At 35.7% G+C, this 14,970-nt stretch overlaps 1 protein-coding gene across 4 annotated transcripts in view; it reads right to left on the minus strand.

The window, feature by feature from the left end:
• The window catches only part of LOC115241598 (ankyrin repeat domain-containing protein 50), a 91,994-nt gene that overhangs the window by 49,484 nt on the left and 27,540 nt on the right, over window positions 1-14,970 (minus strand). For 3 of the 4 annotated variants that reach the window (XM_029817426.1, XM_029817427.1, XM_029817424.1), the window contains exon 1: window positions 8,671-9,254. The exons of the other annotated variant lie outside the window; for it this stretch is intronic. The gene's annotated coding sequence lies outside the window, so the exon portion shown is untranslated. Of the gene's footprint in view, window positions 1-8,670; window positions 9,255-14,970 lie in introns of those variants that run through there. 4 annotated transcript variants of the gene reach the window in all.

Here is a 14,970-nt window from a genome sequence, read left to right on the forward strand (position 1 = left end):
CCCCCCTCCCGTTCTTCGAGAAAGCATGGATGGAAAAAAAATTCGTGGACACAAGACAAAACCAGGATAACGACATGATAAATTAGATAATATTTTCTCCCTATCGCATGCTGCGTAAAGACACGCATGTTCACATATGCTCGTTAGATTAGATTGTGCATGACATCAATTTGATGATAATATATCCTTCATAAAATCCCGATATTTATGCAGTCGAAAACGCAGTAGAAAAACACGAGAAACTAATATCGCGATACTGAAAAATGAATGTACCTCTACGGAATGAGATACGAGTGTATCTATTTAAGTATCTATACGCGCGCATGTTTAATTACGCGTGTTTAATTACCACATTAATCCAGGGAAAAATACGATTCGATCCAGCAATCTGCAAGGTGCACGATTCTATCTGCGAGATTATTCTCGAATCTACCGGTACCAAGCTAATTCGACGAGCAAAAGGAAGAAAATCAATTAAGCCGTAGTAACTGTACGTGAGAGATACGTACAATATCTCCGGTTTCGCAGACTTTCTCTCGAGCGTAAATTCTACGGAAAAGATATTTAAAAATATTTTTGTTTAACCTTCAAAATTCTTAAAATATAATTTTATTTAGACATTTGGTAAGTTTTTTTTTTTTTTTTTTTTTAAATTAACTTGCTGAAATATCCGTGATGAAAAATTCGACGCGAATCGCGACGAAACTCGCGTTCTGGAAAGAAGCATATCGTCGGCATAATTTCAGCCGGTACAAAGTGGCTTTAGCAAGGCTTCCATCTGGTGTATATAGCCCATACGTTATATCAACGCGTGCCAATATTAAATTCGCGCACATTCCAGGGCGCGGTCCAACCACGAACCGATACCGCGCACGTTTGCCCATTCGCGTACTAAAGCATTATATTCTCTCCGAATGGAACAAACCGCCATACTGTACCCTATACCATCGCAATCGTTAAACATGGCTAAAGACATTTATTAAGCTGGCACAGCCATTTTAGCACAATCGATGAAAACAGAAAGTGTGTGTTGTTTCGTTACTAATGTGTTGCGTTTCGTTAAAAACCATTTGGGCCAGCTTAAGTTTAATTTTAGCGTAGCCATACGAAAAACAAATCGATAAATAAAATTAAAATCGAGTAAATCGATAAATAAATAAAATAGATATATATTTATTTAGTTAATTTTCCGTTATGGAGAGAAACAAGATGGCTTTCTAGTATAATGTAAAACGCATAAATTTGGACATCGTCGAATTAAAAGTAAGCTATCTGCACAAACGTTTAAAAAAAAAAAAGTATCGGATAAATTTCCATTGATTGAGGAAGTTGAGATAAATATTGCGAGAATTGCTCAATGCTTTAACGTATAACAGATCCGATATCACGCTGGCGTTTTATCTATGTGCCACGTAACTTTTAGTATTGACAGGTTTAGAACCAACAGTTATTTTTCACGCCGATCACTGACGCGCGATAAGATCGTAAACATTTTATCGCGAACCATCCGTAATCGTTATATCGTAAATGGTCTCTGCTTCTCGATAAATCGATACACCTACGAGCAGCTTTCCTGCAAGCTTAATGTTCTGCGTAGATTGCAAATTGCGCGTTAATGCAATTACGTATCTTAAAAATCCCGGAGAGTCGCAAAAAGAGATGGCAAAAGCGAGATAATTTTTCAATTTATGAGAGAAAAAAAAAATATATATATATATATATAAAGAAATGTTCTCGCGCTAAACTAGGAAGCGCAAATGCATTACAAATCTGCTCCAAAATATCGCATTTATCCTCGCTATGTAGCGCGCAGGATATAAAGCGTGACAATCTCGATGCACGGGTAATAACTTCATACGTACGCGCAATTTGCATATCGTGCCTTACGTGTCGGTACGCGCGGCACACGCGATATCTCTTGCGGAAAGACGTGCATAAGGGACGAGTAGCTGGGTCAATGACGTCAAGAGAGAGCTACCTTATATACGTCCCTGTGCGGTGCAGCAGCAGCAGCAGCAGCTGCCTGCCTACCGCCGGAAGGAAATTCGCTAGGAAGCCGAGACTGCGACAACTATCTTCGTACTTATACCTGTACGACACATGCAATGACGAATACAGAACGCAACGACCGCGAGTGCACTGCCGAGATAAGGGCGAGCGAGGCCGCGTTAATAATCGTATCGCGCGATGCGAGTATCTCTCTGTACATGCGGACACAAATCGGCCCATTTCATCTACATGTCTCAGGTCGCATTATGAAGCCCCAAAGTCGTCAAATATTAAAATAAATTAACATCATAAGTATTCAATAAATCTCTTTTATTTTCGATACCAAAGAATGATGCGCTAATAAAGATGCTGCTTCTCTAATTTGGAACAAATCTTTCTTCCTCGTTACTTCGAGAAATCTACGTTAAAAGTAATTCTTTACTTTCCAAGTTTTAATTCTCTAGAAAAAAAATTTAAATTTCGGTATCCTTAATGTACATCACGTCATAAATCTGCTGGACCGATCGATATTGTAAATTTTCCAGAGTACTTCAGAACCTCAAAATGTTTGTAAATTACGAAGTTTCGGTGATGTTTAAACTTGAGGAACGGCAATCTAATTTATGTATACTTCCTTACTAATAGTTATACCAAAGTTACGTACCACTCACCACAAATAGGTGGTTGCATGGTAAATTTCGCTCACGACCATCCCATGTTTCTTATTGCATAAACGTATTTTCACGCGCGTATCAAACTTGTTCAGTGTAAAACGTATAGTTTCGGAAACTGGCTTGTACAGATGGCACCGATGGTTTACCAAATTAAAATTCAAAAAAGAATATATTTCGATTTTAATGACCATACACACATAAAATAAGTTAATATAAAATTCTTATTAAAAATACTTTATAAATATATATTAGAGAATTATATTATAAGAGGGAGAGAGAGATTCTTGCAATTAAATATTCGAATAAAATATATATATCATACTAGTATAAAGTAGTTTTTCAATTTTTATTTTTGCAAGAGAGAGAGAGAGAGAGAGAGAGAGAGAGAGAGAGAGAGAAAGAGAGAGAGAGAGAGGAGAGAGAGCATAGAAGAAAAGATTAATATCCAAATATATAAATATAATATAAAAGTTCTCAAATTATATTTGTCTCATTTTTTGTTTCTTTTTTTATTGATAAAGTGTTTTTTTGCTTTCGATGATTCGTCTGAATATAATTTTGATGTTTAATAATAAAATATATCTAGTATAAAGTAGTGTTTTTATTTTTATTTTTGTAAAAGAGAGAGAGAGAGAGAGAGAGAGAGAGAGAGAGAGAGAAAGAGAGAAAGAGAGAGGAGAGAGAGCATAGAAGAAAAGATTAATATCCAAATATATAAATATAATATAAAAGTTCTCAAATTATATTTGTCTCATTTTTTGTTTCTTTTTTTATTGATAAAGTGTTTTTTTGCTTTCGATGATTCGTCTGAATATAATTTTGATGTTTAATAACTGATATATATCAGTTTAATAACTGATGTTTAATAACTGATATAACTTATATATGATATATATAATATATATATAAATAAATCATATATTCTTTTCTACACACACATACATATGATTCTCCATTTTTCTCCTCTTTGGAATAATATTTCGCTAACATGTGCACGTTCACGTATTACGTTTAATGAACTTGGAGCTATTACACTCGCTACAGACGCGGCGAACATCTTGTAGAGAGGAAAGACGAGCACAAAAGAGAGAAGCAGCTGGGTCGATGACGTCACTACCTGTCTTGCAACTCTGGTGGTAGCACCCTAGGGTATGGGTCAGCACCGCGGAATACACGAGGAGCTACATCCTCCGACTATTATGAATTGAGAAACACTATCCGCGCGCGGGCGCTATAAAGGGCTTTCCGTAACAAAGGCCAAATCCCAACTCGGGATGGACCCGAGGAGAAGCTCGTTACGTTAACTTTTTCCATAACTACGAAATTTACCTACGGAATCGCTCTCGTAAATTCTAGGTTAAACACATTTCTAAAATAAAATCTACTTTATATTACGCATTAATTTTCTAAACACAAATAAATTCTCGTTCGCGTTTAGATTCGCGATTGAGGTACATCATGTTTTCATGAAATGGTACTTGCAATGAAATATCATGGTTTCGCGCGATGGACAGATCGGTCTCCTGGAAATACGAACCGGCAAATTCGTGGGAGGCATTCGCCGATGCATCGAATTAACACAGAAATTCTATCCGGGTGCAACGGAGGGGGAGAATGAACGACGGAATGGCTAATTAGCTAACGATAAATTTACGTTACGGTCGACGGTCGTGGTACGTCACGCGAGATTAGTTACCGCACCGCCGAGATCGATTATATCAATGACTAATGTCCATAAGTTATATCTGCGTTTGAAAATACGACGAGGAGGACTGTGCGCCAAAAGTACGAGATTTATATTCGAAACTTGCTATTCAACTTTTCAAATGTCGGGATTAATTTTCACCGTCGATCGATGCGCGATAAAGATGATATCTCGATCCACCAAATCGAACCGATCAAATTTTTCAACTCTATCGCATAATTCAGATATCGAGGATGATTGCGAATTGCATTAAGGCATTATTCTCACCGTATAAAATTTAATGTAATGTAGGATGCATTTACGGTGTTACGTGATATTTCGCGACGCAAAATACCCTCAAGTGTTTACCACCCTTCGTGCAATACGCGATTATTTCGCTGAGAATATAAACGCGTTTTACGTTAGAAGATTTCATTAAAAGTTCTGTTAAGATAGCAAACTTGCTTGGGCTATTCGCAAGTTTAATGGAGAATGTTGAGAGAATTAATGTTGAATGCGTCTGTTACGTTCCCAGATGAAATACTGTGTGAATGTACCATCTGCGCAAAGAGTAATGCGTGGTACTTTGCACTTTTCATATAACTTTCTCCTTTTTTTTTCCTTTTAAACAAAGATGAGAATGATGCCCCACTTTCCCGGAAATTCACAATATCATGAGCTGCAGTCGTTAAATAATAAATTTCTGATTGTTTCATTATATCGTTTCAAAATACATTATGCATTTTATTGAAGATAGTGAAACGATAAATACTAAAAGAAAAAAGAAATGTTTTCGGCAATCTTTAATGTAAATCAAATTTTTCTAAAAATGTCTTTTTTATATTCTACATTATTTTAATTACTTTGTAAATATAAATATAAAAGAACAATTCCGTAAACCAGAACTCTGGAAAGTTCAAGAAAAAAAAAAAACATCCTTTTAAATCGATTTCCATATTCGTTCCTTTTTATTTTTCATTTTACTTTCACAAAAAAATGTTATCAGGAAAACACACGGCAGCTAAAAAATTGTAAGTTAAAGCACGTTTTGATAAATACGTATTTAAAAATAGTTTTATTCACCGGTTGATAAAGAAGCACGTTCCTTTTTTACAGCATCTATTTGACGCTTATCTCTCTGGAAACGTAACGTTGCTTTTACTTTTAATTTCGCTGACTTTTGTTTCAATATCATGCTGTCTGCAGCAGATATGAAATGCAAAAAATCGTAACAAAGACTCGTAACAAAGCTATTCTATCTTGAACCAAGTCTTTGAAATAACAAACTATGCGTGCAGTTGTAAAATATTAATTAATTTAAGCTATTTTGATTTTCCTTTTCTAAATGTTTTTAGAAAAATGTAAAAATTGTATCCAGGAAATTTTTCACTATTATATAAAATAAATTTAAAAGAGATTACATTTACTGAGATTAAATATTACATTTACAGAAGTTATTAAAATAATTTCGAAAAGCTTTTTGATCTTATCTCGCAACGTTTCGAGCCTGCAGAATTTTACTAAATAAATATCCGCCGATACCAGTTTACTAAACGCGATACATGTCGAAAGCATTGATTCCGTTGATTGATCAAGAGAATAGAAATGCAATGTAGAAAGTTGCACCTAACCTGCGACTCGCTAGTATTGATCGACCGACCCTTCAAACAAGTGATGTCATCATTCGAATGTCGAATATTGTCGACAGTAAAGTGTCTCGAATCAAAATAAAGCATTGAACGCGTAAAGTATATTTTTTTTTTTCATCGATATTTTATCTACGATCTAAAACGCATAAACTGAATAAAAAGAGGCGTTGACAATTTCGTTCCGTTAAGCTGTAAAACAAGTAGATATTATAAAGGCACAGTACTTGATAAAATATCGAATTGCAAAACTACTTGTGAGATATCGGATGAATGAGTTCGGTTGGATATCAAAGGAATAAAGATATCCGTAGCCGCTTGAATCGAAACATGTCTAGGCGAGTATCCCTTCATTACCATCGACCGTGGCTTTTGTTTCGCTACCTTAATTAGACCTCACGTGCAATAAAAGCACGGAGATATTATGCAGAGACGTGAGTTCGAGGGCGCATGTCTAATTAGCGACGGTACGCCCCGTCGTGCAGCATAATCTTCATCGCTCTGGAAGATATATATCACCGGCGGCTTTCGCGAATGAGAAGCACGTGCAAATTCGTCCGGCACAAATGTTATAACCGTTAATAACGATAATACGAAGGAGAATACGGAGAATGTGTGTTCGCGAGAAAATTCCGAACGTATGTGCGTAAAATTTCATCGGAATTTTATGCCTCGATATTTTTATTGAGAGAAAATCCAACTTGAAATTTTAATCAAAGAACTTGTTAAAAAGTAATCCGATAAAGAGAAAGCGAGACAGATATGGAATATCTGCCCGTCACATACACAAACATTTCTTTTATTTAATAATCCTCGAATGGTTTCCTCTATTTACTGTTATTCTATTACTATAATTTCTCTTATTATAATTACAATATGATATTCTTAAATCTGATATCTGACTATCGACGTATATCGATATTTTTTTTAACGAATCATAATTTTATATGCATTTCTTATACAATTGCAATAAAATTTATGCGATTAATTATCCTCTAAATAATTTCAATATATTGTTGAAAGAGGATATAATATATTGGGTGCTTTCCATTTAGTGATACAAGTCGACACAAGTATCATTCTATCTTCTTTCAATACCAGTGAACAACAAAGATAGAATGATGCTTGTGTCGACTTGAGTCATTAAATGGAAAGCACCCATTATAAATTTCTATATCATTAAACAAATATATCAATTTATATAAACTCTTTTCAATAAAGTTAGTAAATTAATAAACAATTGATGAGTTTACGATAACTGTAATAATATTTATATTACATTATATAATCATCTTTATATTTTGTAGTATGTGTATGTAAAAAATATTTTTTTATAATAATTTTTCTATTGTTATGAATCATTTATCATATATAGTTTATAATATAATTGATAATATTGTCTACACCCACATTCTTTTAATGCTGAAATAATGCTCGAGAATTAATGAAATTCTTTCAAACATCATATCATTTAACAATATTAGAAAATTTGTTATCAATTTAAATAATTGCAAAATAAGCTTTTTAATAAAGTAAGTACATTTATATTATGTAAGTTGCACAACAAAGATAGAATGATGCTTGTGTCGACTTGAGTCATTAAATGGAAAGCACCCATTATAAATTTCTATATCATTAAACAAATATATCAATTTATATAAACTCTTTTCAATAAAGTTAGTAAATTAATAAACAATTGATGAGTTTACGATAACTGTAATAATATTTATATTACATTATATAATCATCTTTATATTTTGTAGTATGTGTATGTAAAAAATATTTTTTTATAATAATTTTTCTATTGTTATGAATCATTTATCATATATAGTTTATAATATAATTGATAATATTGTCTACACCCACATTCTTTTAATGCTGAAATAATGCTCGAGAATTAATGAAATTCTTTCAAACATCATATCATTTAACAATATTAGAAAATTTGTTATCAATTTAAATAATTGCAAAATAAGCTTTTTAATAAAGTAAGTACATTTATATTATGTAAGTTGCACATTTACGAAGTTTTGTGATCTACATAAAATACCAACATACTTTCGTCGATATTAATAATACATATACTAAACTTGTATTGTTTGTTTTAAACAAAAAAAACAGTATAAAATTAGATTCACCAGTTACGAGAGTGAGATACGATTATCTCTCGAAAATAGCAAGCGTCTAGAAATAGAAATATTGAGATATACAACGCATTGCATATATCGAAAGATTATTATTATCCGATAATAATAAAAATGTTTTATCGCATTTCAAACATAGTATCAAGCATACAGCGCGTCGCCCTCCCCTAAAAAAATTAAACAGACAGCAAGCAGGCAGCGAGCAGGCAGCGAGCTGTATGATCGTAAGTTAGTTTGGAATGTAAACATCAAGGCTTGATTTTGGAATGTAAACACAGTCGCGGACGAAAGTGATTGAATAATCGTTTGCGAATAATCGCGGCTATTTCCTCGAGCATTATTTCGATTATATTACCTCAAGCACACGTGCGAGATTCGTTCTAATAATTTTCCGTTAACGGAGCTGACGTAATGACCGGACGACAGAGAGGAATGGACGAGCACATCCACGTCTCCTCCTTCGTCCGCGTCACGGGAAGACATTGATGTGATTGATTTCTTTATTCGCAGTAATACAAAACTCATCGACTCACGTGAAGTTAGCTTCGGCTCTCGATCGATACGACGTCTCTATGTACGTAGTTCTCTTCTCCCTTTTGTCCGCTGTTGGTCTCGCTCGTCTCGTTTCCCTTTGTTCCCTCGCGTTAACGGGGCCACGGGAGAGAAAACATCGGTGCACACAAGAGGGAAACGAGAAACCGGCGAGCGCGAAAGCAAAACTCGATTCGCGAGCCGCGCACAAAACAAGAAGATACAAACGAGAGAACACAGCACGCATACACTCGCCCCGACCGCGTCACACAGCTGGTACAGTCCCGATATCGTCCCTCTCCGTCGAACGCGCGCGCGCGCGAGAGAGAGAGAGAGAGAGAGAGAAAGACGGCCGGTCGCGGCTTCCGCCGAAGTCGCGGTTGGCTAGCCTTGCTCGTCGTAAAAACGACGCGACATCGCGAAAACGAGAGAGAGGATGAACGCGAACGATCGAAATGGCGTTCTCCTTCTCTCTCTCTTTCTATGCACGAACTTCCCGAAAAAGGATGGCCGAGCTAAAACGGAAAAAGTCTTTTGTCTCCGAGGTCGGAATTTAGCCGCGAAACAAACACCTTGATAGACACCGCGATACTGAGGCGCCGGCGTGTTCGTCCCCTTCTCTTCCTAACCCCTCTCCGATTCCCCCACTCTGCCGACGCTTACCTCCCCACCACCACGCACTCCCGAGCTCCGAGCGCTGACTCTGCGCTCGTGTATCTTCGTGCCTTCCTTCGTCACACATCGTCGCATACTTCTCGTCTCTGTCTCATCTCTCTCGGTCTCCGCCACAAACGACGTTCCTTCTCTCCATCTCTCTTTCTCTCCCTTCATTCCTCTCCTCTCGAGAAATCGTAGCCTCTCTACCTTTACCAAAGAACTCACCTGTCGTTCAGAGCACTCTGGTTAAAGAGCTTTCATCCTTTTTTCCTCTCTCTTTATCCTCTTTTTTTTTATCCTTGTATTACGTCTTTTCGATCCTTCTCGTAATCGCCTCGATTCTTCGATACTCCTTACCCCTCTATCGCGTCTATATCTTCTCTCCGTGATGCTTATATATAAAATGATGCGCTTCTTAAATTTTGTATGCGAAATGTGTAGATAATATATAATCTCTTTCTATCTTTCTATAAATTTGTTCCGGGGGAGAAGGAATCTAAAACCGGAATCTATCTCATAAATTCATGCGCGACAAATCACGTAACTTTGTTTACAATCAAGATACATCATAAAATAAATAACTGGATTTTAATAATAATATATCCGAATTTTTATTAAGTTGAATGTACACTATATGCATAACACGTTACTGTGATGTCAACGTAATGTCAAGTATTCTTATATGGCTTCCAATTGGACTAATACACATCGATCATGACAGAAGCCGATATTTAAAGCTTATATGTATAAGAATATTTGACGTTACCTTGACGTTACATATAGTGTGCATTCAGCTTTAATAGATAATACATAATTCATTTTTTTAAGATCTATTACTCAATTTCAATTAATTCAAAAATACAATTAATTATAATATATAATTTCTTTATATGTCACACGCATATATATATATATATATATATATATCTGATTTGTAATATTTGATGCCAAAATATTATGTGAATCGCGACAGATGTTAGTACTTCTAGTTCCTATGACTCGAAAGAATTTAATAATAACCGGCTTTCGAATCGTATGAGTGCTTTAAAGGCGGAGTCTCCCGATCGACAAAAAACGAAGAAGCAAAACATCAGCGAAGAAAATGACTTTACATGTACTTATCATCGCGAAAAATGTTACAAGCACATATATCGCCCATATTATTTGTGATATAATTATTCGTTAGTAAATGACAATATTGAGAAGAGTTTTATACGTAAAAAAATTGCAGATGCACGCAATGCGTGTGCGTGGACCAATATATAGCGGAGAAGCGTCGTTGCTATTTAAGTGTGTAATGTGTAATGTATATATGTGTATTATAATTCGAGAGAGTACACATGAATGGATTGCAATCTCGTAGCGACCCTCGCAAACCGTGCATTTACGTTCGCACAAATGGATCCACGACGACGTCGACGACGCACGTGTGCATCGCGAAGCGTATATTTTAGAGCTTGTGTGAATGTCGTGCATCAGAATAACGTTGCTGCTTATAATAATGTCAACGTGTCTATTCTCTCTCTCTCTCTCTCTCTCTTTATTTCCCTTATATAAACCACACGTTATTATAAATTACGATACATGGGTTGCATTATAAGGGTGTGCTATGAAGCGCGCACACATATACGGTAGATCTCACCCGCTCTTGAATCATTCACGGGAATTTCAACCCGTTTCAACCGCGCATTTTTCGCCTCGCACATGTTAATTTTACGTCCTCGACACGCTTCGTGACGGATATATCTGGGATTCATAAAGCGTAAGAGAAGCAATCGCGTAAATGAATGATTCACATTCTTCAACTACCAAACTAAAAAGCTTTTGCGTTTTCAAAATCTTTTTAAATTATCATCAAAATAATTGTTAAAAATAATAAGTTAAATACTTATTTAAATAATTAATAATTTATATTAAATATTTATAAATATAAATACTTAAATAATTATTTTATTTTCTTTTCTTAATCGTCTTAAACCTACATTTGGAAACTAATGGAATAAACTGACGATCGAGTTGATGAGATCGAATGTCTTGCAGTTGCGTATCGAAATATGGAATTATCTAATTTCGCATCCTTGAAAGGATAAGACATCTCGGGTTATACACGTGCCCTTTCTCTCCTTTCTCCCATCAAATATGTACACCGAATAAATTAGCATTATTTCGTTGCGGTCTTAGTTGCATGCACCGTTATATATTTTGCATGAAACATAATGACATTACGCGCACGTGACATAGTACTGCGATGTCTATTTCAAGTTTGTCAATGATGCCACGTTGCTCTCGATGTCATCTTCTTGTCAAAATACGCGTATTTAATAATCTTTAGATAATATTCTCATTCTTACATTGCGCGTTGCACGTTCGGAATAGACAACACAAAGATATTTTTGCGAGAAAATATAAATATATATAAAAGATAAACAAAAAAAATCTTGATGCCGACATTGAAGATATCGGCACTTTTGCTTGACCGATTTTCTTTAAATGGACTGCACTCGTACTGGGATTGAAATCATTGAATGTCTGGAAACGAGAAACACGGAGCAATATCTGGCCGGAAGAAATGACGTTGAGTGTCGAAGAATCTTCCAACAATATTGCAGTATTTTGAGAACGATGGAAAATATATATCTAGTGTGTATGTATTTCTTAAAAATAAATTAATATATAATATATAGCCTTTAATTGTCTCAGCAGATAGATTAAAAGGGAAAAATTATACCAACTCCTCTCATTCTCAAAATGTACTGCATTTTTTGCGATATCGTAAAATAATATTAATTTTTAGTAACTCTAAGATTTTTGCATGTACATACGTAATATTAAAATTAAAGAGAATCTTTTTATCTCGATTGACTTTTCACGAATATATATTTGCCGTTTTCATCTGAAAGAAAAGAGGAACATTCCGTGATTGATATACATTGCTATAAAATGCGTTTTATATGTATATATATATATTTTGAAACTATGTATTAAGTATCAAACTGTAAAGTGAAATGATCTTTCAGTCGTGTGAGTTTTTGCCATTTCGAGGCCACGAGATACGCGGTTCTAGTAAAGAGATCTCTCGAACTATTTGACAGGTTGAATGTGGTACGAAATAACTTGATATCGTTGGCCTTCTTTCATTTCAAGCAATTTCCGCGGACTTCGGCTCCGCGAAGTAGCCTGGCCAGTTCAATATCTTTCTGCTACTTTTACCCTATTTACCCAACTCCTGCCGTAACATTTATTTTCGTCCGCTCGTGGAATTGAGGCAACAGAATCGCGGCCTTCCAATTAGTTGACTCTAAGTCAGCTAGTTTTTTTTAACGCTCTATTTCCGGAAAATAAATTCATGGTCAAGTCTTTCCTTTTTGATAGTTTTTCACAATAAGAGCGAGAAAGTTGCATCATTCATTACTTTTTATTCTTTAATAATAACGATAACAGTAGTGATATATAAATTAAAATGCAAAAAATCATTTAAAGAATATATATAAGATTATAATAATTTTGAAGTATTTTTAGAATACTTCGTTCTTTTTTTTACAATTCTACACTGTTAGCATGGTATATTTACTTCTTCGTGCAACTCGCTTTCGGAATTTCGTCCGAATGCCACGACTGCGTCAAGTAGTTAGATGTAGCACTGGCGAGACGGTAGATCACGCCCCGACGACCCGAGACCATGTCACTACTCCAATATCTCTTCGGGGACAAGTCGTGACTTTAGCAGAAGACAGTTTAAAGAGACAAGTGGAAGAGGAGAGACGAGAACGGGATGCTGTGCGAGAAGAAAAGGCGGAGGGCAGTGGTGGTTCCTCGGCCATTCGAACAAAGCGGCCAATCTCCAAGGATACTCGATCTCGCAGATCTTGCCACAGACGGAGACTTTCGCGAACGTGGCAGGCGCCAACGCGAGCTGCTGTGGTGGCTTGTTTCCAGTAAGTTCTTTAAAGATGTAGGAGACAACGCGATCTTGTTGACGACGAAGGTATGAACAATGTGAAAAATGCATCAATACATTTGTCCGCGTCAAGTATTTATGTTACCTTGGAGACTTACCTCAGGACATGTACGAATAGTTCTATGTTATGGCAAATTCATTAATACGTGCGCGAAACGTGCGGTATATTGTATTATGTTGCAAATATGATTTTTCTTCAGACATATTTAAAAGTTGACGGAAAGATCATTTCTTTGAATAACTTTGTAAATTGAGTTAAATGTCTGCGCGATTTAAAACGATTTTAAGAGATAATTAATTAAAAATCGAACGTTAAAAAAAAAATAGTTAAAAAGTAAATTGTAAAATTTAATGCGCAAAGAGTGAAGCCTGAGTCGTGAACGCGGGATCGATTAGATCCGCGATTAAAGATCCATAAGAATTCAAATTAAACGTGGGTCAAAGGGTTCGTCGGTCTAATCGCCTAACTAGCTTAAATAAACCTGCATCTCGTAATACGGGAAAATCCCGTCACGGGGCTTTGGGAAGCCAACTAAATCGCGGAGGGATGAAACGCGACCTCTCAACCTAAAATACGAACCCGGAATTGTCAGTTTATCTCGCTCGGTTATCTCAGTTGAAGTCTCGGTCGAGGACTTTTGTTTTACGAAAAATACTGAACTTTAAACGCGAATTTTCACATGAGAATTATAGGAACGAGAACTAAACTTGAGCGTACAATTAAACCTTTAGAATTAATTTTAGTTTTAGATAGAGAATAAAATAAAGAAAGGGAAAGAAAAAGTAAAGAAAAAATAGCAAATTATATACATTACAAACTATATACAAAAATATATGCAACACGTTATTTGGAGATATCCTCAAATATATAATACAATGTGCAAGATTAAAATTAACGACGGCAATCGTATAGAATTATCTTCGCGGGAATACTGTGTATGGTGTATTCATGGACCGTACAATCACGAATTCTAACACGTGTTACCGTGTTAGAAGAAGCAACTTCTCTTGGGGCAATAACGATCCTGGGATCCCGGCCGCCCGGAATACTTTAACACTTGGTAGTCAAAGATACTGAATAGGCTATAACGATAACCGTTATCGTTATCACCTTACCCCCGATACACCCAATCAAACGGTCCTGTGTGAGTATCAAGCTCGGACCTTCGTGTTGTTGTATAGGTTCCGTACGTGAGTACCATGTACGGTGATGAACATCTCACACCGTTCGAACGAACACACGTAATGCTCGTAAAGGTGTCGATGGTAGTGTCGACAGAGTTACGTATTTGCCGCTACGTCCGTATATACGTGTATGTACCACAGGTGTACATATATACTTGCGCGCTTTAAGCTCCCGCATTAAGCTCAAACATTTCGAATCCCTTGGTAACGTCGGAAGGTATTACAATTTCACTGATGGCACACATTCACACGACTGACCGAAAATCAAAGGAGCAAAACGAAGTTAAAGTCCGGAAAACAAAATAATTTGCAACCGTCTTATTTTCTCGATGCACGTATTTATGGAGACAGGTGCATTTGAAAATGATTGAAACATATCTTTTTTATTCTAAAAAAAATAGATGACTCTCTTCATGAACACACACACATTTTGAGCTATATAAAATAATTTTTTAATATGTCCAATAATTCTATTAATATGTTCAATTCTTATATATATATA

This window comes from Formica exsecta, unplaced genomic scaffold, assembly GCF_003651465.1.
Source record: "Formica exsecta isolate Colony F162 unplaced genomic scaffold, ASM365146v1 scaffold500, whole genome shotgun sequence".
NCBI lineage: Eukaryota > Metazoa > Arthropoda > Insecta > Hymenoptera > Formicidae > Formica > Formica exsecta.